The following is a 24,896-nucleotide window of genomic DNA, read 5'->3' on the forward strand; positions in this document are numbered from 1 at the left end:
ACATGCCTTCCCTGCTCTTAATAGCCAGACTGAAAACTATCAAAGAAGCCAAACCTTTGTGAAAGCATGTCCAGCTGGTGAATACTACCTTCTCCAAAATCCTCCTCAACAGCAGAAGAATAAAGATAAGAAAATAGACGGGGAGAACCTTGTCAACAATCCCTCGCTTTTAAGGTGGGGTTAGATCAGGGTCCTCTATAAAGGCTTCAGCAGCTCCTGTGACAAAGGAGGCAGGCTGGTGAGGGCTACCCACCAAAGCCACTCCCTAACCCAAGGCCATCTAAAAGAGACTTGATGGGCCACGTCACATGTACACCTCAAGGGTGGGGCACGTCACAGGTAGGTCGGTTCACATCAGGTGTCAAAGTTCACGCTGGAGCAGCTCATTTCCAAACATGGCCACGAGAGGCCTTTTCATCTTGTCCTCCTTGTTGGGACCATTGTCCCTTCAGAGAGGCCTATCCCAAAGGACATGCATTTAATGTGAGGCTGAACTTGCTTTGTGAGATTTGCTCCTCTGTGGGTGCTTTCCCTCATGGGCATTGCACATTTGGTGCCCCTCCCATAAAAGTTCTCTGGCGCTCCCTTACTTCATATGAACAATGTAGATGGTGCAGCCTTAGTGGCTGGCACTTCTGCTATTGCAATTGCAGGCAAACGAGGCAGCTGTAGGGCCAATACGCCCTTGTATTCTAATTCGACTGATAGCAAATAGCACATTGTCATGCTTGTGCATCAGGTGTAATAGCACCAGCGCAGTCTGCAACCCTTTCCAGCCATAGGTTTGTGAATGTATTCATGTCTTTACAGAGGCCTTTTCAGGTGTTTGGTTCTGATACCCATTGTTCTTGATCCCTCTGTTCTGGCGCCATGAACTATCTCAATTATCTGAAAACATTTGCTCCTTCTGGACCTGCTTTTAAAAAAAGCAGTGATGTTACCTAATATATCACACTGCATCCCACACACTGGTTCAGGTTGATGCAAGGGTGGACTGGGAACCAAAAGAGGCCCTGCAAATTATTTTCAAAGTGGACCCATATGGTATGCAGTGATAAAATTGCTGCAAAAATATTGCCTGTAAAAAATATTGCGGCAGAAATGCTGTGGTTTGACCCGTTAAAGGTGTACCCCATTACACCATTTAAGGGGAGCTGGGGTTGTGGGGGTCTCCCCCGCTCCCCTTAAATGGTGTAATGGGTCTGGGGGTTGCGGGGGTGTCCCCTGCATCCTTTACATGGATTGCAGCGTCAAAACCACAGTCTTTTTGCAGCGATATTTTGTGTTCACAGCCATTTTTGCCTTAATTTTAACACATGGATTCACCGATATCAGACACATTCTCGGCAAGCCCAACCCTTTTCCGATGGGGAAATGTAGAAATACCACACAAAAGAGGCCCAGGGTGCAGGGGCCTACCGGGAAATCTCCAGAGTTCCCTATAGGCCAGTCCACCCTTGGGTTGATGTGAGCGAAGGTGTAAATAAAGCAATGGATAAAACAAATAACTCTGTAAATGAAAGGATGACTGAAATGAAAGCAGGCTCAAATAACCGGTCCACCCGGCATTATGCCGAATCAGCAGCGCCTAATGCCGTGTTTGTAACGAGGTCACTTTCCTCATTTGCCCATTACCCGTGCATTTTCACCGTGGTCGTTTTCGTTGGTGTTTTTTAAACTTAATATCTCGGGATTAAACGCTGGCTGTGGAGCAGAGCTGCCTGTCTGCGTCGCATGCGGTATCGTGCTTCCAGTCAAAGCCTCAAGGCAGACGCCTTGCCACCTGCGCACCGCTGGGCTCTCTCTGTTGACCTTTTCCTTTGTAAGTTTGTTTTGTTCAAAAATTCGCTGCCCATGTGCAAATAGAACTGTTCTGTTTGTTTCTGGGGTTCATTATGGCCGGCTTGTGGGTTCAGCGTGCTCTTTCAGCATTACTCTTTCAAAAGAAATTATTTTTCTCAGAGGAAAAATGAAATCCACAATGAAACCTGGAATGGATTATTATAGGAGCTTGCGAGTTCCTCCTCGGATGTGATAAACGCATTGACAAAGGGGAAAGGAGCACAATGGGAAAAATCAGAGGAAGAAATAGCGCAGCGCGGGGGCATTAGGGAGAGGAATTGCAGGGTTCGGGGGTGATTAGAGGAGGAGGAACAATGGGTTAGGTGCACAGCAGAGAAGGAGTGCAGAAGGGGGGCAGGAGAGAAGCAAAAAAAAGGGACACAAGATGAAAGGGGCAAAGTCGCAGGGTCGCCCCAGGCGAGGTCTGGTAACTGCTGCCCCATGACAGCACGCCCAGGAGAGGGGCAGCAGCCCTCCCCACGGCTCAGCTCCCCTTTCCCAGCACCATAGGAAACACGCAGTCTCCGCGCTACAAAGTGCAGGAAGGGTGAGGTGTGAAACAACCCCTCACCCTTCCACAATAACAAAAGGGTGCAAAGCACCCAAGGGAAGCAAGGGTAGCCTACCAAGAGAACAACAAAGAAGGCCCCTCCAGGGGCACAGACAATCGGCTGCAAGGCTGGCCTGGGTGCTGGGTTCACAGTCCCCACAGATACACAACAGGGTCCCAGGGGCTGCCCTGGGTCCTATATAAGGGCTCCTTTCAGCATAGAAAAGTACAAACTGTTTGTGGACCCTGCACAGGGACCCAAACAGCTAGGAAGTTCGCTGTGCACTCAGCGTCTTCCTCTTTCTTTTTTTTTTTCCGCAAACCCTCCCACCCCAGAAAAAGGGAGAAGAACTATGGAAGGAAAGACAGGACACTGCACAGGGGCCACAAACAAGTCGTGGGACAAAGAAAGCGTCACAGGCCAGACGGGGTAAGCTCAGGACCCGGTGCCCAAAAGTACTATATTGTTACGATATGCAATATTTGTTTATGTTCCATAACCACATCTGTAACAATAAAAACCTACAGCCTTTTATTGCCAACACTTGACAAATGTTGTGGTGTAATACTTCAGGGGTTGGGGCAAGGGCCACAGGTCCAGCAGTTATGGTACAGGGTAAAGCACTCCGGAGAAAGGGTAGAGGAGAACAGATGATGGGTGAGCGAAAGAGAAAGAAATGGCGCAAGGAGAAAGATGGACTGGGAAAAAGAGAAGGATACAGGATCCAAGGGGCACAAAGGGAAAACACACTAAAGTACGAAAATATGTTTAAAGGATGGGCGAGGCACAGGCACTGCCATTAAATACCAAGCTGGGATTTCCCTCGATCATGCATACACATGACGATTCAAATGCACCACCCCCTTGGCAGTAATGCGTACTCTGACATGCACTGAAATGAAGGCATTCCTGTGGAGGCTGATAAACGTTACTGTGCTTTGATTGGGCGAAAGAGGAGTGACCTTTTTCCTCATGGAATGTTTTCAGCTGTTATTTTTTTGATGATCAATTCTTATAGATCAGCAAGCACGGGAGAAGAGGATGCCCTGATTTTCAGATATTTGTTGAAAATTATTCCTTCATCTGACTTTGAAATCCCCAATGGTGACATTTTAAGATTGGCAATTGGCCCGTTTCCCTCTTATAGGATCCATCTAATTATTCCATATCGGCCACCTCAATACGACCCATAGCTTTTAAAAAAACTTTACAGAGAGGATGGTGTCTCAAACTGGCAGCTCTGCTGCATTATTATTATTGATTATTATTGGGGGGGGGGCTTTACATTGGATTTTCATGATCTAAGACAGGGGTCTGCAACCTGTGGCTCTCCAGATGTGTTGGACTACAATCCCCAGGATTCCTCACCATTCACTGATAGGACTTGTAGTTCAAAACATCTGGAGAGCCACCACAGGTTGCAGAGCCGTGAACTAAGAGATACTTTTGCAATACAGCTCAATCAAGACCTGGACATACCCCACGCTCACACCAAGGGGCGTTCCCTGGGTTGGGTGATTGCTCATTATAATCATTTTGGGAAAGGGCCCGGTAACAGGGGCAGACTGGACAGATCATGCCATACTTGATTTTACAACTCCACTGCAGTGCTCACCTGATTTACATACAAATGAGAAGAAGGTCATTAAATATAGAGGCAAGCGTAAATTGCCCACTGAGGTGCTGAATCCTGCTTTTGCAAACATTGAAACAATCCTAGTTCCCCTGGAGTGCCTGGAGATAGGGACCTCAGGGCAATTATATAACTAGATCATGTCTCACATGATAAATGAGATTGCACCAATAAAATATAAGTTCATTAAAAGTAAACATTTCGGAAACAGATGGTTCAGTGAGGTATTAGCTTCCATTAACAATGAGGTCAGAAGGATGGAACACACCTGGAGAAGAAGAATTCAAGGAATTTAAACTGCTGAGACTGAAATGCCCTCTAGCAGAATAAAAGGCAGCTATGATTGTTGGCTAAGAGGTCCCTTGGGTCAGTGAGGACTTGAAGATCTTCTAATACTAGCAAAGCCATGTTTAAGTTTGTACAGGAGCAAAAGACACTGTGTGTCCAGGCCAGTATTCTGGCCTTGTCAAGAGGGGGCAGGAAACCCCCTCCGCGTGGGTGTGACACCTATCAAGGAGAAATCCAGAGCAAGTCCTACCCCTCAGGTGGATTGTGGTAGTTGAGTGTGCCCCAATTCCTCTCCTCCAACTCCCCCAGTGCCAGCATGCATCTTAGGAACACACCTCTGTCTCAAGCTATGCCTCCAATACAAGATACATGCCAGTGTTTATCTGCTTCCTTTAGAGACTTATCTTCTGTGCAAGAAACCAAGCAGAAACATAAAAGTGTGAGTACAGATCCAGCGACCTGCATGCATAATATGAAAGCCGAAACCTGGTCACTGTCAACCTGCATCAGTGATCAGAGAGAGAGAACCCCACAAGGAGAAAGAGAAGTTGTGACACTCATGTGGACCTGTTCCATACACCTCTCTGATCAACATCAGGGGGAGAAAATGCAGCATAGAGAAGCTGTGTTCTTCTGCAAACAGGAGGACTTTGTGGGGCTACCAGGGGACACCAGCAAGTCCTTGCAATGACCTGCAACTCTCTACACGACAACTAACTAATGCAGGAGAAATACCAGCCCTCCCCCTATGGGACCTACCTCAGGGGCACCCAAAAACAAGTGTGGAGCTGTTTTCAAGAGCAGGTGAGGAATTAGCCAAGAGTGGTAGTGGTACTGAGGTGTTAGTGTGCACGTTAGTATGACGAGTGTGGTTATTTTTATTGTTTCATTTTATTTTATTGTTTAAAGAGGGTATCTAGATCAAGAACAGTGGAGCTCTGTACATAGTATATATAACCAGGGTATGGGCTGGCATCTTTTAACAGTAGCCCAGTACTGTGAGTGAGGTCTGTTGTGGGGTACATTTACGAGCCCAGCAGAACTCCCCTGCATCACCAAACTGAATTTTCAGCAGTTACAAGAATAATGGCTGCACTGGGTCTGCTGAGCACATATTCCCCTGCATCAAAACTGCGTTTGTAGCAGTTACCAAAATAAAATGGCTGCGCTGGCTCTGCTGAGCACATATGGGGCAAGATGGAGCATCGGACACCCCAAGAATGGCTGCATTTATTTTCTTCATATGCACCAAAGAAAAGAATTCAAAGGCAGCATGGCTCAGCGCTGCTATGCTGCCAGCTCAACACTTCCAACTGAAAGAGAAAATGTTCTGTGTTTAAAATGACTTTGCACTGGTGCTATTTTCATCGATCAACATTACACAGTTTGGTTCCAGTAAAACACAGCCATGCGCATTAAAATACAGGATGAACACCATCAAATGAGGGCCAGTCCCCCATGAAAGGCATTGTAGTGTCCAGTAAAATCTGTGAAAGAGAAGAGAAATTAATTTCAGGCTGTACGGCAAGCGTTTACTTTTGCTACAAAGTAACACAGGCAAAACTCTTCACAAGAAGCCCTCTCTCTCCCTTTGTTTATGTCAGTTTCAAAGAACCCTTTTCTTGAACATGTCGCTGTGTACAGAAATTGACTAGAGCTCTGGAAGCTTTCAGACAGCAAAATGTGAGGAAAACAGCATTTTGTTAAATGGATCAAAATAAAATTAACCCGTGCTACTTTACCTAGCAGAGAAATGAAAGGACACGATTGAAGCTAAATGGGAAAGAATACTGCAAAATGCCCAGAAACACAACTGTACATTGGGGGAAGAAAGGCAGCAAAAATATAGGTATATTTAACTCTGTGTATTTTATTTTCTTTACAAAAAGAATTTCAACAGCATAGCTGATTCAGGCATTCCTGTTAGACAAGTTTGGCTCAAAGGCCAAATCTCACACCACCCTGTGATTTCCCTTTTCCGGGGCAGGGACCCAGTTCTGTGGACTGCCAAGTGTGATAATTACAGGGTGCCTCAGACTGCATGGTAGGGAAGCACCCAAGAACAAAGGGGGACTCCAACCCATGTGTTTACCTCAGAAGTGTGACAATCCTCTGCATTCAAACTAAGGACTTCAAAGGAGAATCCATGGCAACCTCTGGGCATAGATGACCAAGGAAAGAAATTTGCTGGGGGGTTAGGAAGACTGCCCACTTTTGAGAACAAATCCGGCCCATGAGAATCAAAAGACTTTTTGCATTAAAACATTTATTTCAGTGATATGAAAAAGCAGTAATGTAAAATTATGATGGTTTTAATGTGATTTTCACGTCATTAAAATAAGATGATGTGGATCTTCCTAGCATGTGGGGGACGCGATCGACAGTAAAAAGACATTTCTGGCAAAATTGTTTATGAGACGGTTATCAAAGTTAAATGAAAATATGCCCAACATTGATAAGCTTCTGTGTATCCATTTGTAGATTTTAAGTTAAATATATTCCATAGAAATTGTGCAAGATTGCTAGAAGGACAAACCAGAATTGTACAAACCTGGGGTTTGGAATGGTAGATTCCTTGTAAAATATGGGATCTGCCTATCTGAGATTCAGGAGGCTAACAATTGTAAAAAAAATTGCATTTTGTGTCATAACTGATTTTGGCAAAAGCAACTGTGGTATAACAATGCACATCATAAAACACACACCGTAAAGCTGATGTCACTTCTCTGGGTCTAATATGCTTAAAGGGAGGCGGCGACATTCACAGACTGACCTATATTTCTTAGAGGTAGGTCTAGCTTAGTTCTGCCCACATAGTAAAAATCCTCTGATGTCATCCGGTTTATAAAAGGAGGAAGCTTAGGGAGAGTCAGGACATTCAAGAATCAGAATATTCATGAATCAACATACAGAGATCCAGACATTCCACATACACCCTGCAAGATTCCAGACTCGAGCGCCAGGTCCACGCAGTACCTCCTATCCAGGCAGAACCACCATCCAGAATTAAACCCTACAAAAATCCCAAAAATTCAGGGAGAGAGGAGGAAGGGCTGCTGACTCTTTGGGAGAACCCCGGGACCAGACCTGTCCTTAACCAGCTGATGCATCCCGCCGTCCACTGTGACCAGACCCCGGATGCCCTGGTGTGTCCCAACAAGAGAGCACAGTTGTTGCCCAAGTGACCATATCCTTGTCCCATTGGCCAGAGGCCTGGCTGGCTGTCGAAACTACCCCATTCAAGTGCTTTTTGTAAGTATCACCCTTCCCCAGTAACCAAAAAGCTGCATCCATTGCTTTGTTACCTTGTATTATGTCCAATCCTATAGAAATCCTATAAATACCCTAGTAAATTCTTAAATTGTCAGAATTCTCTGTGTATCCTGTCCTTAGGAAAATCTGTGTTAATCTCTGTGTGTTAGCACAATTCATTCCAAATCACTTCAGTCTGTTGTATCAGTCCTTAGTACTATTTGGATTACATTAGGTAATTCCCATATAAAGAGGCACATGGCGTGAATGGGTCAACATTGCAAATTAACTTTCTCGCTTGCAGTGTCCTTCTTTCATAATTTAGCCACACAAAAAAAAATAGTCTCAGTATAACCTGTCATTTTCCTCTTAAAACTGATTTGACCCGTCTAACTGCTTTCATTATAAAATCCGATCTACTTTTCCTACAAAGAATCCCATACTGTCCCCATCCAGAATCATCCTTCCACTTTAGGATCATACTTGTTATGTGCCTTTGTACCTTAGCATTAAAACCGACTTCCGATTTTGATTGTTTAGCCCAATTCCTAAGTTGTTTGCTATTTTTAAACCTGTGAAAACTAAGCTATTGCAATTTTGCTACGTGTGATTCCTGCTGCACAGTTTTTTCTCCCAAAGTCAATTTTCTAAACTGTATGCCCATTGTTTAGCACCTTGCCTTGTAGCTTGCAAGTTTTCTTGCTTCTTTGATACAGCCACACACATTCTTGCCTTATTAGTTCAACCGCACATGTAAAATCACCATTCAGTAATTCCGAATGCCATTTCAAGGGAGCTCAATCTGATTTTGGCCCCCCATTCAGGGGTGGTAGGTCGGATTTTCATTCTGCGTTTTGTTTAGTATACCTGACTCCTTGCTACACCTCTCCACCCACACAATAAATGGTTAACAGGGGTTTGAGGGAGTGTTGCAAGGGGAATACCTAACTGTGGTACCATTTAAAATATTACCCAAAAAGTAATCTTGCTTTCATTCACTTGTGCATTGTGTATCTGATGTTAGAAGGTTAATTTAAGTGTATCCTATCATTTTCCTGTGTAATTATCACCATACTGGTGATTGCTGCCCTATTTTGAAGGTTTTTGATTTTTATTAAAAAATAAAAAATAAATAAATATTTCATTATTACACACCAGCCTGGTTCATGGTCCATTGCGACACGGGGTGTACGTTAAGGAGGGGTGGGAGACGGGTTGGCTGCCTTCTCAAAAATTGAATCTGAATGTAATAAACTTAAAAGTGTTTTTATTGTGCGTCGCATATCTGACCAGTAAAAAGAGTCCTGGTCTGGAATGTGCTGCATCTTTAAAATCCTTAGCACTGTGCATCAGTATGTCCATCCATTGAGATTTGTCCTTGGTCAGGTGTTGTTGAAAAAGCCCTGTTTTGAGAGATTTCCAAAATTGTAGAATTGTGGGGGTATTCCGAGCAGATACCAGGATTGAGTTCCAGACAGTGGGTGTATGACAAGAAAAGAATTGTTTGCAGTCTCTCTTTGTGGACAAGTTGTGATTCAAGCCAATTGGTCTATTAGCTGCGCAAGTAGCCTGTGCCGCCAGATATGTGGATCTTAGCCACCAGGTACGCTGGTGTGCTTCTCGTGACTACTTTGTAGATGTTACATGCAGTCTTGAGCAGTGTCCTGGCCTCGAGATGAAGTAAATGTAGTTCACGTAGGTCAGGGGTGATGGGTCACATTTTTATGTGCCCGTAATAAGACGTGCTGCAGTGTGGTGGAGTGCTTTTCGGTGACCAAGTGTACAGCTGGGAGCCCCGTCAGAAGGGTATTTCCCCCATCGATGTGCAAGTGCCTGCACCACGTTCCGGCGGGATGAAGGGTTTGATTTTGGGAAGGGTGGAGATTTGGAGCCAGGCCGTTTGGGCCTTCTTGTTATTTGTTTCTCTAAGGTTAGTTTGTTGTCAATGGTGAAGCCTAAGTACTTTGCTGAATCCGAGAGTTGTAGATCAAACCCTTCTATGCAGTCATCATTGAGCCAATGTTGGACAAGTTGTTGTTTAGTGGATGGCTCGATGAGAACACACCTGTTCTTGGATGGGTTCAGTTTCAGGTAGACAGTTTACATCCAGGACTGGATGATGGCTGGGTAATAGTGGAACGACCAATGTCCTGTGGGATTTTTACTCTCATGTAAAACTGAATCCCAGTAGAAAACAACTTGTTCGAGTAGCAAAAGTAGGAAGCCCCTTAGGTAGTTTAGTTAGAGAAGGCACATCTGCCTTTAGGTCCTCATCCCTAGTCTGAGCAGAAATGTAAATAGTATGTGTCAACCTTCAGTATATACTAACATCGGTCTGGGATTCCTGGGTTAGAGAGGTGGTACTAACTAAGACAAGAGAAAGAGAAGGAGGGCCCTAGGGCCCCCTAAAATATTAATAAAAACCCTTGAACCTCCTCTGAGATTTGGAGTGATTCTTGTGCCATCTGTGACAGCTGTCTGTCACTTTAAAACACAGTCTCTAATGATTTTTGCAATCAAGAGCAACTGGCACCAAATTAAAAACACCAGGGACTTCATCTCAGCCTCCCATGTAGGGCTGGAATCCCCCATGAATATGGGGTTTGATAAAGGCATCAACCAACTGGAAGCAGCTATCAAGCTGGCTTTACCAGGAAACAGGCCACTGCCATTCACAACCCTCCGGACAAAGCTATATCTGACATAGCAAACTGCCCTAAACCATTGGCTTTTAGAGACCCTGCCGTAGTAGAAACAATAACTGAATCATTGTAAGTTTAACTCCTCCAAATTGTCCAGGAAACCCATGTAATTCTCAGGACATTAGGTCATGCGTCAATGTGCTGTTACCATTGGCCACACATACCGTTAATAGCTCTTTTTCAATCCTCTACTATTTCTAAAAGTTTAAAGCAGGTTTGGGTCGCACTGCTGCTGAAGAAGCCATTGCTAGAGCCCGATAATCTTGGCAATTACAGCTAAATTTCCAGTTTTCTGGTTCTATTAAAAGTTCCATCTATAAACCCAGTTGATCCTAGGTGACAGGCAGAGTGGATGTTGTCCCTACGGAAGTACATAAATGGTGTTACTGGATGTTAAAGACACACTTTTAAAAATCTCAGACGAGAAGCACATAGGTATGCTGATGCTGTTACACCTGTCAGCGGCTTTTGATACTCTTGACCATGCTATCCTTTTGGACCACTTAAGGGTTTCAGCCATGGTATAGAGGAAGCAGCACACTGGGGTGGCTCTTTCTTCTTGAATAGAAACATCAAGAGTAAAAGTGAAGCAATATGTGACAGTCTCTTAGGTTTTGACATGTGGAGTCGCACAAGACTCTTGCATTTCGCCTAATACAGTTGCACTGCCTTTTCGATCAGTCTGGGAGTCACCTTTCAGAATTATGCAGATGACACCCAGATTGTTTCCCAACGATCCAGTTCTTACAATGAAAATGTTGACTTTGTCCTGTATACCTTTGAGGTCTTTGTAGGGTCGATGGCATCGAACTGGTTAGGTTTGGACCAATTGAAGACCATAATGTGGCATTATGCATGCGTTCCAATGGCTGGAATGGGTGGTGATGGACCAGCAGCCCGAGTTATAGGCCTAAGCAAAGCAAGGGCATATAACAAGGGCACTAGGACGTTACCACCCATTCCAGCCCTTGGAATGGGTGCTTAATGCCATTAGCACTCGTCCCATGGGCTGGGGTGAGGCAAATTGAACGTTTTTTCGTTCCATGAATGAGGCACCTTCCGGCGTCCCATTCATGGATTGAAAAGAGACCCTCTTCCCTTTTTATGGCAGCCGTCGGGAGCGGCGGCGATAGGGGCACTCGTCGCTACCAAAATGAGGTAGGTGGAGGTGTAGGGGAATGCAAAAATTAAATAAACATCGCCAGTTTAGAGAATGTGAAAATGTAGTACTGCCATAATCAATGGTGTTGCTGAGTCTGCCTGGATCAATTACATCAATGATACACTTGGGGGCACTAACCTGGAACAACCAGTAATTCCTACGCATTGCAGAGTGTGGCACTTTCTGGAAAGCAAACATGAAGTTGCAAGACTAATTATTAACAGTAAGTCATCACAGGCTCCGGGCCCTGACGGGTTGTGCAGCCCTCTCATAAAATCAATTATTGGGTTGTGGACCAATGTCCTACACCATCTCTTTTCTAGCATTGCTGCTACCCAAATGCTTCCGCAATCATGGCATGACAGCATCCTGGTCCCGTCCTTAAGAAATGTTCCCACAGAGATCCTTGAAATGATAACCTTCTCACGATGTTGGATGTTCCCTCCAAAATATTCACCAAAATTTTACTCGAGGAACTTGCAAGTTGGTCTGAGACTGCTGCTAATATTCAATTGAACCAAACTGGTTTCCGAAAGGGGCTTTCTACTTCTGTTAATGTGTTTGCCTTTCCCACCATAATTCAACAGTCATGGCAGATTTGCAGACGCCCCACATATGCAGCATTTGAGGATTATAGTGCTGCATTTGACACAGTAGACCAGGGAAGGCTATGGGGAAAGTTGTACAGTTGGGGGATTCCATCTGGCCTGCTGAAAATGATCCTGATGTTGAACAAGGAGTCACGGGTAAAAGTGAAGTTGGAGAGCAACGGTGGAACCTCACGTTAGATTAACACGAAATTGGGACTCAAACAAGGCTGCACATTGATAGCTCTGTTGTTTAATCTGTATTTATCCGACATGGGGAGGGAACTGAGTGGTCCCAGATGTACTCTACCTAAATTGGTTAACTAGGCTGTACAGAGGTTTGGCTATGCCGATGACATAGTTATTCTAGATCTCACACCCATTGGTTTACAATTTGTCTTAGATAACCCCCTCTCCTTTTCTGAATTAACGTCTTTAAAAGTGAAGACGACAAAAACTAAAATCATGGTGTTCAAGCCTCCACACAAAAAAGTGGCTTGAGTTGTCTGGAACTTTAAAGGGGACCCTATTGAAGTTGTAAATGAATACACCTATTTGGGGATATTGTTTGATGCAAGCCTTGCAATTTTATCACACTTGAGTAAACTTAAAGTCCGCAGTGCCCACATTTCAGGAGCTGTTTGTTCCTTTGCTTACAAGGGAGGGGGATTTTTGGTCAAATTGTATTCCATGAAGATTGCCCCCATTTTTTATTATGCTGCAGAGGGATGGGTGCTTGGATCATTGGAGGCCATCTCTCGAATAGAATTGATGACCCTCAAGCGGATTCTAACATTACCACAATGCATGTCATCTGTATGTTTTTTTTAGATTTTGGTCTGATGTCCATGAGAAAACGCATTACGTTCGTCTTGCTGAATTTTGTACTGGAAGCTTGTCCATGCTGCGAGCAATATTCTCATGGGCTTGCTGGGTAATGAACAAAAATATCAAATCTAAAATGCTGAATGCACATTTAGTGTGCATTCGGCATAGTAGATTAGATCTTTTGCCCATAATCAACTCCCAGAACTGACTGGGAAGCTGCCACAGCACCTGGACGGGTGACGCCGGGTAGAGTGGAACACAGGTGACACCTATGGAGACGGAGTCAACAACCCTACCCTAATCCCACCCAACACCCACACTCGCCCCTTAGTTGCCACCAGGTATCACAGTGTTGTGGAATTGTCAGGATATTGGCAATCACCACACTAGCTGACTTGTGGACATTGGCAGGTGCACTGGACATATGAGTGGAAAGGGAAGACAGGTAGGGCTGCGAGGAAGGCTGGTGAAGGAGGGGCTAGATGTGAAAGGGACTTTGAAGGCCGGATGAGCCCAGATCAGGACAGAGGCGCAGGGGTGCTCCCGAACCCCATCTGGGGAAATTATACAAACCCAGTGCCTCAATTCAGGATAGAGATGCCAACTAACCAATTGCACTAACAATTTCCCCCCTGGGCATACACCTCTCAAACTCTAACCAAACACATCCACAAACCTACAGCACAGCAAACCGCACAAACTTCACTACATGGCAACAACAAAACAAAAACACACATAGGGCCTCATTACACGGATGGCGGTAAGGGTTTACCGGTACCGGTATTTTACCGGTACCGGTAAATACTTACCGCCTTACTACGAGGTCCCTTTGCGGGTTGGGGAATTTAACGCCTGCTTTTTGCAGGCGTTAAAAACCAACCCGCAAAGGGACCAGGGAGCTAATTACGGTACCGCAATTTGCGGTACCATAATTAGCGCCTTCCCCATTCCCATAGAGCCCTATGGGGCAAAAATGGGAATGGGGAAGGGCAATGGTGGAAGGGGGAATTACTGCCCCGCCAACCTTGGAATAGGGCGGTAATTCCCCTTTCCACCAAGGCGGTGCCGGTATTTTACCAGCATGAACCATGGCGCTAATAGCGCCATGGTTCACCGCCATCCGTGTAATGAGCCCCACAGACTCGCACAACAGCACACGATGATTGCCGGCCGCAAACACCACAGGCCCAGCCAACAGACCCACCGGGCTGAGGCCGCCAACAGGACATCACTGCTCTCTTGCACTTTTCCAGCTTCCTCCCACTAACCCCCCTTCCCTTCCTCTTTCAGAGCTGCCAGAACACCAGGGGACCACTCCGGTGGTGATAGTGCGAGGTACAAATGTCCTTTAACTTTAACATTAACATTAACATAATACCGAAAAGGGGAGCAGGGGTTGCAGGGGTGTTCCCCGCTTCCCCAGTTAGGTGTTATGGGCTGCGGGGCTGCAGGGTTGTCCCCTGCATACCTTAAAGGCAGTGCGGGGGACAATCAGGCAAAATCCCAAAAGATCAAATTACAAAATACGAGCAGCAGGGCTCCGTGATTTTGTAATTCGATCTTTTGGGATATGTTTTTTTAACGTACATCTGGCTTGCTGCATGAAGTGTTTTATACCAAACTTACTTTTATGAAATTCTCTACACTGGGTATTGGACGTCCATGACCAAATGATAATGATGTGTTATTTTATAGCACTTACGCTCAAGCGCTTTATATAGAAAAAATATACACCCAATATCACCCAACCCGTGTTGGTACTCATATATCGACCTCAGAAGGATGAAAGGCTGAGTTGAGGCGTTTAAGAACAGACTAATTCAGTGACTCACTCCCTGAAGTGTGCCTGAAATAAACCTTTAATGAGTCTAGCAATTATTTTATAGAATTCCAGAAAGACACATTATTTGGTATTCCTATTCTTTCTTATTTAAGGTCAATGCTGAAAGTGTTAGACTTGTGGCACTCCTGTTCTTATTTTTCTTAGAAAGCCAGCCACTCCATAAGTAAAGAGCCACATGGTGCTGGCCACAACACAGGAGTTTGCATTTAAAAAAAAAAAAAGATTTTTTTTTTAGAGGTCGCAAGGGAGACCGCTGGTGACCCCTAAGTGAAGTCCCTGGATCCTCTTGTAATGACCATCAGTCAATATGAATGAGCTATGATGCCACTATTAGAGGCTCACATCCATGAACAGATGATAGTCGATTTGGCCATGAAATCAACAGCCGAATGTTTTTTTCCATACATTCTGGAAAGACAATTGATTCCATCTTATATTCAGAATTTTATTGGAAACCGTCTAGTATGGGACTATCTGCGCCTTAAGTTTAATGCAGTCAAAAACTCTTCAGATTACTGGGTGTTTGACTAAAGTTGCAAGGAACCATAGACTCTGTCGGTTCTGTGATGAACTTGTCTTGGAATCTGTTTGTCTTCTCCTTTTTGACTGCTGCGCAAAGATAGCTCTTCGGCTACAAGCGATCAAAGCTTCGGGCCTTGAGATGGCAGTAAGCCCTAATGACCTGTGGGCTATATTCATGTCTGGGAATCATGAGGGATGCATAATTTACTTCACCAGGTTACGGAAACAATCTATGAAATAATAGCTGTTAGCGAAGCATGAATTAGCAGACTTAATGTTGATATACTGATGGCAACGATATGATACACTTTTCTTTTATGATGCATTGTGTTCTATGCATTAAAAAGTTATTAATTTATATATTTAATAAAATAAATATATAAGGGGACAGGGGGGATATGGCAACAGGGGGGAACCATTGGTCAAGGCAGCTTGGAACATGGGCTGAGATCACTGGTTTCAGCCCGCGTTCCTAGTCACCTGATTGGCAGGCTCCCCCAATCAGGGTGCTAATTTTGCTTATTCCACCTTCTTATATTCGTAGGAAATAGCTGCAAGGGTTTGTGGACCTTGATGATTCTGGTTCCACCATACAGGTTCTTCATCAATTAAAATCACTAGGTATCAATTTGGATTCTTAGTGATCATTAGCCCCACAAATCAGTAGCATATCACACTCTATTCATTACTATCTAATGCTCTTACAACAAATTGGACCACTGGTATCAGAATCAGATTGTGCTATCCTGGAAAGACCATAATGGAGGCTAAATTAGATTATTATAATGGCCTTTCTCCAGGTTCCACTAAACAGTCCATTCAAAGATTGTAAATTCTTTAAAACACAGCAACTCATGTTGTAACAAACAGAACTAAACACACACACATATGCACCCATTTCGAAAAGACTCCAGTGGATCCCTGTTGAATCCATGATTAAATTTAAACTCTTGGCCTTAATCCATGATACCCTCTATGGCACCACTTCTCCCTTTTTGAGACAGAGAATGGCGTAGTGGCGCTCAAATAGATGACGAAGATCAGAAGCCTATATCATGCTTAAAGTTCCAATGTTTAACAGATCGGGCATACAGACAATCGTGGACAACTGTTGGCATCAAACTTTCCAATAATCTCCTTCTGGATATTAGGGAGACACCATCACTTCCGGTCTTCATGAAAAGATTGGAAACCTTGCTGCTTGATTCAGACTGAATGATTACTTCATAATTTTCTTCCCTTCTGTTTGACATTGTTTTGGTTTAGCGCTGAGAAACCTCATGGTCGTAGTGCCTGTCTGCACAGTACAAATAGAAAAGAAAACAGAAAATCAGGCCATGCAGTCCTGTGGAGGCTGCTAAACCTTGCTTTGCTTTTATTGGACTAGATAGGAGTGCTCCCTTTCCTCATGGAATCTTTTCATTCATCATCTTTTTGACCAGGACATCTTGTAGCTATACATTTCTCTTGCCAAATCTGCACTCTCACTTGACCAACAGATTCGCTTTCCCATACCTTTCCCCATAAAACCACTATCACCGATGGCACACAATTGCCAACATGCTTTGCAGTCTCAGCAGTGGCCAAGATATGAATGGGAATCAAGGAAGGGTTCGTTCTGAGGACCGAATTTAAAAGCGTGCCGTCAGCCCAGGCCCATTGACCTCTTATTTATAACGTGGTATCAGACCAAAGTCTGTTATCGAGGAATTACTGCTGGGTAATAGATTAAGAATCATGGCCTGACAAGGTAGTAATCCAGGACGTAGCAAACACCTGTTTTCACTCGAATGGACGCTTGAGAAGTGTATGGCGCATATTTAGATTGCCGCGTTAGATTTGCCTGTGTAATAGAGCATAACATATTTCCAATTTCTCTCGCAGACGGACACTGAAAAACAGCTGCCTCGGTCTACTCTGGACAAATGGAATACAAATGTGCCCGGGCGGAAATGAAAACACCATATGACAGCGCCCACTGCCTCCTGCGTGCAGCGCGAGCAAACAGCGAGAGGCTGGTGGACATGCGTAATCTCGGAGTTCTTAGCAACCGCCTGCCTTTATTTGCTTTCGAGGCTGTGGCTCGTTCAGCTGGAAGGTATGGAAACTGCAAGGGCAGGAAAAACAAGAGGCGACCAGGTGGGCCGTGCGGCCAGGAAGGAAGGCAGTGGCCAATCTGTCTAAATTCAAGCATTCGGGCCCTGGAGCTAATACACAGACCTCTAGCTCGTTTTCCTTTTTATTAACATGTACACCACCTTTCGCAAGAGACTGAGAGGGGGTGGGGGATGGAGGGAAATGGAGTAGATAACACACGGAAGGGTCGTTTTATTCGTGAGGTGTGCAGGCAGTGGAATCAGGGCCATCCTAAGGAATGTTGTGGTCCTGGGTTCCGCTCCTTCTACACCTAGCTCCAAACCAAAGAGATGCAAGGATCCAGAATCTCTGCCCCCACCCCTTACCACAATCACAAGCCATAGCTTGATATGCTGCCAACGGCAAACAGAGTAGGTATGGGTACTCCCTTTGCAGGGACGTCATTTCACCAAAATGCCAGGGGTAGCGGAAGTGACATCACACGACCCTTGACCCCCTGATGACATCACAGGAAGTGATGTCATTTGACCCCCGCCCGAAGTGATATCGCGGGTAGCGATGGAACACGACATTTCACCCGTTGTCAAAACAGGAAGTGGCATCACATAGCATTGAACACTACGAAAAATAAAGTTACGATATCACTATGTGATGGACATTTCATACAAGAATGGATCGCCATATGTTTCATTAAGATCAGTGTGTACAGGCCCATAGTACCACATTACTGTGTATGCAAGCAGACGTCCATGACCAAATGATAATGATGTGTTATTATATAGCACTTACGCTTAAGCGCTTTATATCGACAAAATATACACCCAATATCACCCAACCTGTGTTGGTACTCATTTATCGACCTAAGAAGGATGAAAGGCTGAGTGAGGTGAGGCGTTTAAGAACAGACTAAATAAGTGATTCACCCCCTGATGTGTGCCTGAAATAAACATTTAATGAGCCTAGCAATTATTGTATAGAATTCCAAAAAGACACATTATTTGGTATTCCTATTCTTTCTTATTTAGGGTCAGTGCTGAAAGTGTTAGACTTGTGGCACTCCTGTTCTTATTTTTCTTCTTTTTAAGGGGCATGAACAAGAAACCCAGCCACCCCAGAAGTAAAGAGCCACAGGCCAGGAGCTTGCATTACAAACATTTTATATTTTTTATTTCTTTTTAGAGGTCGCAAGGGAGACCTCAGAGGTCGCAGTTGCGACCTCTGGCAACCCCTAAATGACATCCCTGCCTTCCTGTCCCCTTATCCCCACGCCTTATCCCCACGTCAGACTTCCTCGAATCAGAATAATAAACTGTGAGGTTTTGCCATCTGGCAAGGTTGCAGAAGCCCTGGCTTTTTTGATTTGTATTAATTAGTAAATTTATGCAGTTCATTAACTCCATGCCAATAGCACAGTGTTTACCTGTGCCCTGCTGCATCAGTATCATGATCTGTTCGCCTTCTCTACCAGTCACCCAGAGCATGTTCAGAGGTCAGAGGTACTCTCTTGACAGCTGCAATGACAACTAAGGGCCTGATCTATGGAAATGTGTGCAGAAATCCCACAGGGACCGTGCGCCAAGAAGGACACTGCACGAGCTTGTGCACAGATAAAAAAATGCGTGCCCCATGTATCCATGGAATTTAGTGCGCAAAGTAAATGTATTCCCCTGAGCATGAATACACGCACCCTTCAAACAGTGCGTGGGGTCCCCCGCAAGCAGGCCTGCTTTTTGGGGACCATGCGCAGGGTCACCCGTTGCTGTATCTGGCACCCTGACAATATGCATATGAAAAATCGTAATCTGCGTGTGAACCCCTGTAAAGCGTCCCTGCACCCCCATACACTATGTAGACACACCCCTAACTTGGATCGTAACCCCGGTTGCGTACACCCACCCTGAAATCCGACATGCAAACCCACCTCTGCGCTGCCATTCATAAGCACATGTATACTTATGCCTGCCTTCGGGTGGCAGATAGTATGAAGGACTTGTGTGGACATTTCCTGGCCGAGAGGTTGCGCTATCGAAACCATGAATATGTCTTGTGCCGCGCAATTGTGGGTGTGCTATGGACTGCCTGCAGATTGTCCCTCAGAACGCACACTTTTTGGCAAGTTCTTCCCCATTTTTGATGTTCCGCCCCTTCCCAGTCCTCTGCCCAAGCCACGCCAATGTTCTGCCTGGAGTCTTGCGAAAGGCCCTCGACTGCTCCACCCAAGTCCAGGAAAAGTACAGCAGATTCAATTTCATGAATTGATGAACGTGGATTTGCGAGCAGTTTGGCGCACAAGTACCCTGTTTTCCATGCAAATAATTACATGAACCAGGCCCTGCAGTACAGAGGTTGCCTTTAAGGTATGCACCCCTGTTCCACAAACTGTATAGCTATAAGTATGTTGTCATGGTGGCAAGCTAATCTGTAAATATAAACCATACATGAGTTAGGGTATGGTGTGCAGCATCTCTCATAGTTGCCCAAGACACATCAAATTGATATCACACATGTCAACCCTGTAAGCCCAGCTCAGCTGTGGAAGGTTTATGTGTATTCTCCCCAGACAGGCTGGACCGTGTCCTACTGGCAGGAATGTAGCCTGAATTATTGCCTCTTTTTGTCCCTTCATAAGGGCAGGTTACACCCTTTCCCAGGGACAGCCATTCCACAGGAAGATGGCCTGGGAACATAATCAAAGGGGCACACCCATTCACAAAAGAATTAGCCTCACACCAGGGTGCTGCATACATATAGGCCCTTGATCCTATTGAGAATGGAAGGTGCGTGGTTAGTGTAGACCTCTGAGCCTCCGCAATCAAACTGTCCCACATAAGCATCCTGGAACCAGCTTGCCGCCGTTGATCCTTGACTGCCGAACATGGTGTGTAGACACTTCGAGACCGCAGATATCTTCTGTTCATCCCCGACTTCACAACAGCTTCCCGCTGCACCACTGCGACCATTACATCCTCAAACTGAAACTAACCATCAAACAACAATGAAAATCCTGCTGCCTTTGCAGAGGTATTATTGACCGATTTCTGCCCCCGGTCAAACTTTGAGTCGTAGAGAGTGGCTAGGCCATTTTAAACCCCTTCGGCAACCTCAAAAACATATCCTTTGAACATTGTAATATTTTCATTGCCTTTTATCCCACTGTCTCCTTACCCAGAGTGCTGCATCACCTATCTTGGCATCTTCTATGTTCTTTCTACAGGGGTGGGTTTTGTAGTATTTAATAGTTGCTTATTATTGTACATGGTGTGTTTAATTAAAGTAAATATATTTGCATAAATTGTTTTGGACTGTTATACTTCACTGTTTGGGTTGCTTCTGAACCACATTCACATCCCTGTTGAGATTACAGAATTCCCTCGGCCCACATTACCACAAAAGGCAAAGGGGGTATATCTCTTAACTTTGCCTGTTTTACCTTTATGATTGTGTTGGCTCTTGTTTTGTAGAAGTGTGACGGTTAAATTGGCACTGTAGCCTGACTTATCCTTGTAATCCTGCAGGGCAGAAGTCAATTTGTCACATAAACAAATTACATTTCAAGGGCAATTTTAGCAGTCCACGGTGATGCTACTTGTTTTCTAGCATATGTCAGGGACACATTTTACCAACAACAGCCACAAGGAAAGTATAATGTAAATGTAGCTGTATGAAAAAGTTGCACATACATCAGCATAGAGAAAATACTCAGATTAGGAGTATCAATGAATATAACTGTTCTTAACCATGGAGACAGATTGGAAACAATGAGAAAGATACACATACATCTGCATAGCTAGTGGATATAAATTAGAAAATACCAGAAGGGTGAAAGTATGCGGACATAGACGCAGATTGGAAGAGAGCCATAGATTTCAAGTGGTATTGCTAAATTGTTATTAGTTAGTATTTCTTTATTTCAGATTTTAAAAAGATCCATAAAAGATATATTATACAAAAAAACTTGATTAAAAACACTTCCAACCGTTAAAAAGTGAAGGACACCAATTTATTTGTAAAATCACATACATTATAAAATCACAGTGTTAATAAAATCACTTACATCTCATTTGACAAAAAACACTTCCAGCCATTCAAAAGCTAAAAGCAAAAAGGACAACAATTTATTTGTGGAATCACATTCATAATGATGTCACAGCGTTAGTAAAATCGTGTGCATCTCACAGTTCAGAGCTCAGAGAAATTCTCTAAGGACAGCAGAGTACTACGTAACCAAACTGCTTTTAGGTCAAACTCTTCTACTATACATCACTTTTTTCTATGGTTATACGCTCTTCTATTTTTCCCCTTTCTGGTGTTTGCCAGGCTTTACTAATAAATAGGGATTGTTTCCAAGCAATAGCTGGTGAGGCTGCATTCAGCAGATAGTAGAGAGCAGGCCTATACTGAGTGAAGCCAGACCTAGAAACAGAGGTATCAAATAATATTTCCTTAGCTAGCAGTAAGCTGGGCAGAAGAATAAGAAATGTACTAAATCTTCATGCCCAGCTTGACACAGAGGGCATTTTAATTCAAAATCCCAGCCAGATCTCTTACTTAGAACCTCAGCCAGCTTAAAGCTCTCAAAATGTGCTCTTGTAATGGGTGCCCGTTGGTACTTGAAATTTGACCAGATGAGAAACTCTTTAATTGTATTTATTGCAGATCTCATCAATTGCCCGTTAATTGGTTTAAACAATTCCTGTGTCTCTCTAGCATCAAATGTCCACTCTGCAATTTTTTTCTGTAAATATCGACCCGTACTGTTATCCAGCACTGTAGGATTGGTGATCATACCACTATTAGTTACCCGCCCCAGCATTTTCTTGATGTTCTCTAGCCAACCAATCTTATCAGCACCATTTTCCCCCAATAGGTCCTTTATCATTTTCTCTAACAGCCCAGCCTTCGGGTTAGTCCAGAGTCTCAAACACAGCATATTTGGCTCCAAGACCAATCAGTCCTCTAAGAAGGGAAGGCCTATCTCTTGATGCGATGCAAAGTTTGGGGCTGATGCAGGTAGCCCCAAGAATGATTACAAAAAGATTTTCTTCTTTTTAAAGTATGCCATTATCTCCATACCCTCCGACCACAGCACCATATGTGATCGCCCCTATAGTGCGTTCATTATAGATCTTTTTTATAATGCCAAGCGGTTGCCGCTTGAGCCTGTTTATGAATCTGTGGATACCAACTATGGTCTGTTTCATAATGGGGACCTGTTTCGAGATGTGTGAATTCCCAGTGAAATCCTCATTAAAGCGAACCCTCAGATAATTAAATTGGTTCACTCTTGGGATCACTATCCCATCACACGTGATTTTGGGAAATGTGCACAATCTTTTTTACCACAAGCATACCATTACCATTACGGCTGACGTGTTGGTGTTAATATTCAAACCCAAATCTCTCATAAAGACAATTTGTTAACCAGGATCTTCAAAGCTCTTGGGGTCCGTGCAATGAGGACCATATCATTGGCATAGATTAAGGCTGGGATTAACATTTTACCCATAATTAACATTACCTGAGAACATCAGCATTGCACTCCAGGAGCTTTTCCAAGAGATCATTAAATACAGCAAGAAAAGCAGGGCTGTCAAGACACACCCATGTCTGACTCCTGAATTGATCGAGAACAGGTTGTGCAATGAGCCTCTCTATCAGAACAAATACAGGCCTTATTTGCTCTATGTAAAAACTCTAAAATGCCCAGGTTAGCTACTGGTCAGTTATATGACCTAGGCACATGGCATCATTTATTCAGATTAACTTTGTCAAAGGCAATGCTCAGGTCCATAAATGCAAGATAGATTGGTTTCTCTTTAAAATTCAGGGAATGGGTAATCATCAAGTACACATTTAAACACTGCTCCATTGTCACTCGTTTGGGCCTAAACCCTAACTGAATCAGGGATAGAATCTCACGATTTGTAACCCACTTTTCCAATGTGAGGACTAAGCACTTCCCAAACATTTTAAAACTAGTGTTCAGGAGGGATATTGGCCGATATGACTGGGGGATTGTTCTACAACCTTTTTTGTAAATGGGAATGATGATCGCTCTTGACCATTCCCTTAGTATAGAATTTGATCTCAGTAGCGCATTAAACAATATTGTTAGGATTGGCCCTGTACCCGTATCCCATCACTGTCAGGAGCATGGCTATGTTTTGCACTTTGAATAGCTTTTTGCACCTCTTCAAGCAACATGCAAACCTCACCGTACATATTATCTGCTTGCCTCAGATTTAACAAAGGAGCAATCTCCACTACATCCTCCCCTCCTTCGGTTCATAAACTTTACTGAAAATAAAGTTCTTGGATGCTGGATCTTAGATGCTGGACTCCATCACTGCTCCTTGGTCTGTGTATATGGGACAGCCATTTACTTCTTTCTAGACGTTCTGTGAATCATTCATTTTACTCACTATCTTGAGCCTATCTCATGCTTGATTTTCCAACATTATCCTAGGTTTTCTAATGTGCTCTTTATAGTTAGCCCTAGCCTGAGCAATCCCACTCTTAGAAATCCCTTGATTTTTGAGTAGGCTCAGTAGAGTAGTCTTTGCCATTCTACAATCTTTATCAACCCATCCAACCTTGGTGCCCTTTTTTCCTTTAGACAGACATCTCGCCATAAATCCATCTCTAATATTTCCCATCAACTATGTGAAATATTCAACTATTGCCCTTGGAGTAGAGGCAGGATTTAGCACAGCTTGGAACAAAGCCATGTTATCCTTCATCATTTTTTCCCCAGCTCGGTTTTTGTTCAGTCGTTCCATCTCAACCTTTTGGTGGTATTACCTGCGCAAGTATTCTCTGTGATGTGGTCAATTTGATTACCTTTTCATTTAACACAAGGCCACTCTACGGCTAAATTAAGAGCATAATGGTCACTATATAGTGATTCCCTTATATGAAAGTTCTTAACCAAATTCCACATATTAACAGATACAAGAAAATAGTCTGTAGTTGTTCTTCCCTTCGTACCTTTGAAGGTGATATTACCAGGAATGTCAACAAAGAAACAAATGACCTTGTGGTGTGCAATATATCAATGATCGCTATTATTATGTATGAAGGAACACAATAGCCAGGTAAACCATCCGTGAGTCCTTTTTGACGAATATACTTGGAGAACTAAATTATAGGGGCTGATCATTTCTGAATGTTTAGAGACTGACAATATTGGCCGGTTAGTCACTATGAGGTTAACTGATTTGCCCAAGATCTCACACATTGGTTAAGAGCCCAATATGCAATTTCTGCACTTGACACGTTTCCCAGTTCTTATCCTACAGCAAGGCGCAATTATGTGTGAATGTTTGACTTTCGTGAGCTAAAATAATATGCTGTTTTATAGAACTGACTTGGAAAGCACGCACATGACATCATAATCCAACATCATAATATTTTAAATTTAATATAAAACATTTTAGAATCATGTTATAGAAAATGGAGAATAACTTGAGCTTCATTTTCTCCATCATCCAGGAAAGTATACAAGTACCAAGAATATGAATTGGTATGAGCTTAACATAGGTTATCTGGGATTTTCCTATTTTATTTTAAAGCTTTAAATACACCCAGCA

Source organism: Ambystoma mexicanum, chromosome 6p, assembly GCF_040938575.1.
Source record: "Ambystoma mexicanum isolate Mex_15411 chromosome 6p, UKY_AmexF1_1, whole genome shotgun sequence".
NCBI classification, from domain to species: domain Eukaryota; kingdom Metazoa; phylum Chordata; class Amphibia; order Caudata; family Ambystomatidae; genus Ambystoma; species Ambystoma mexicanum.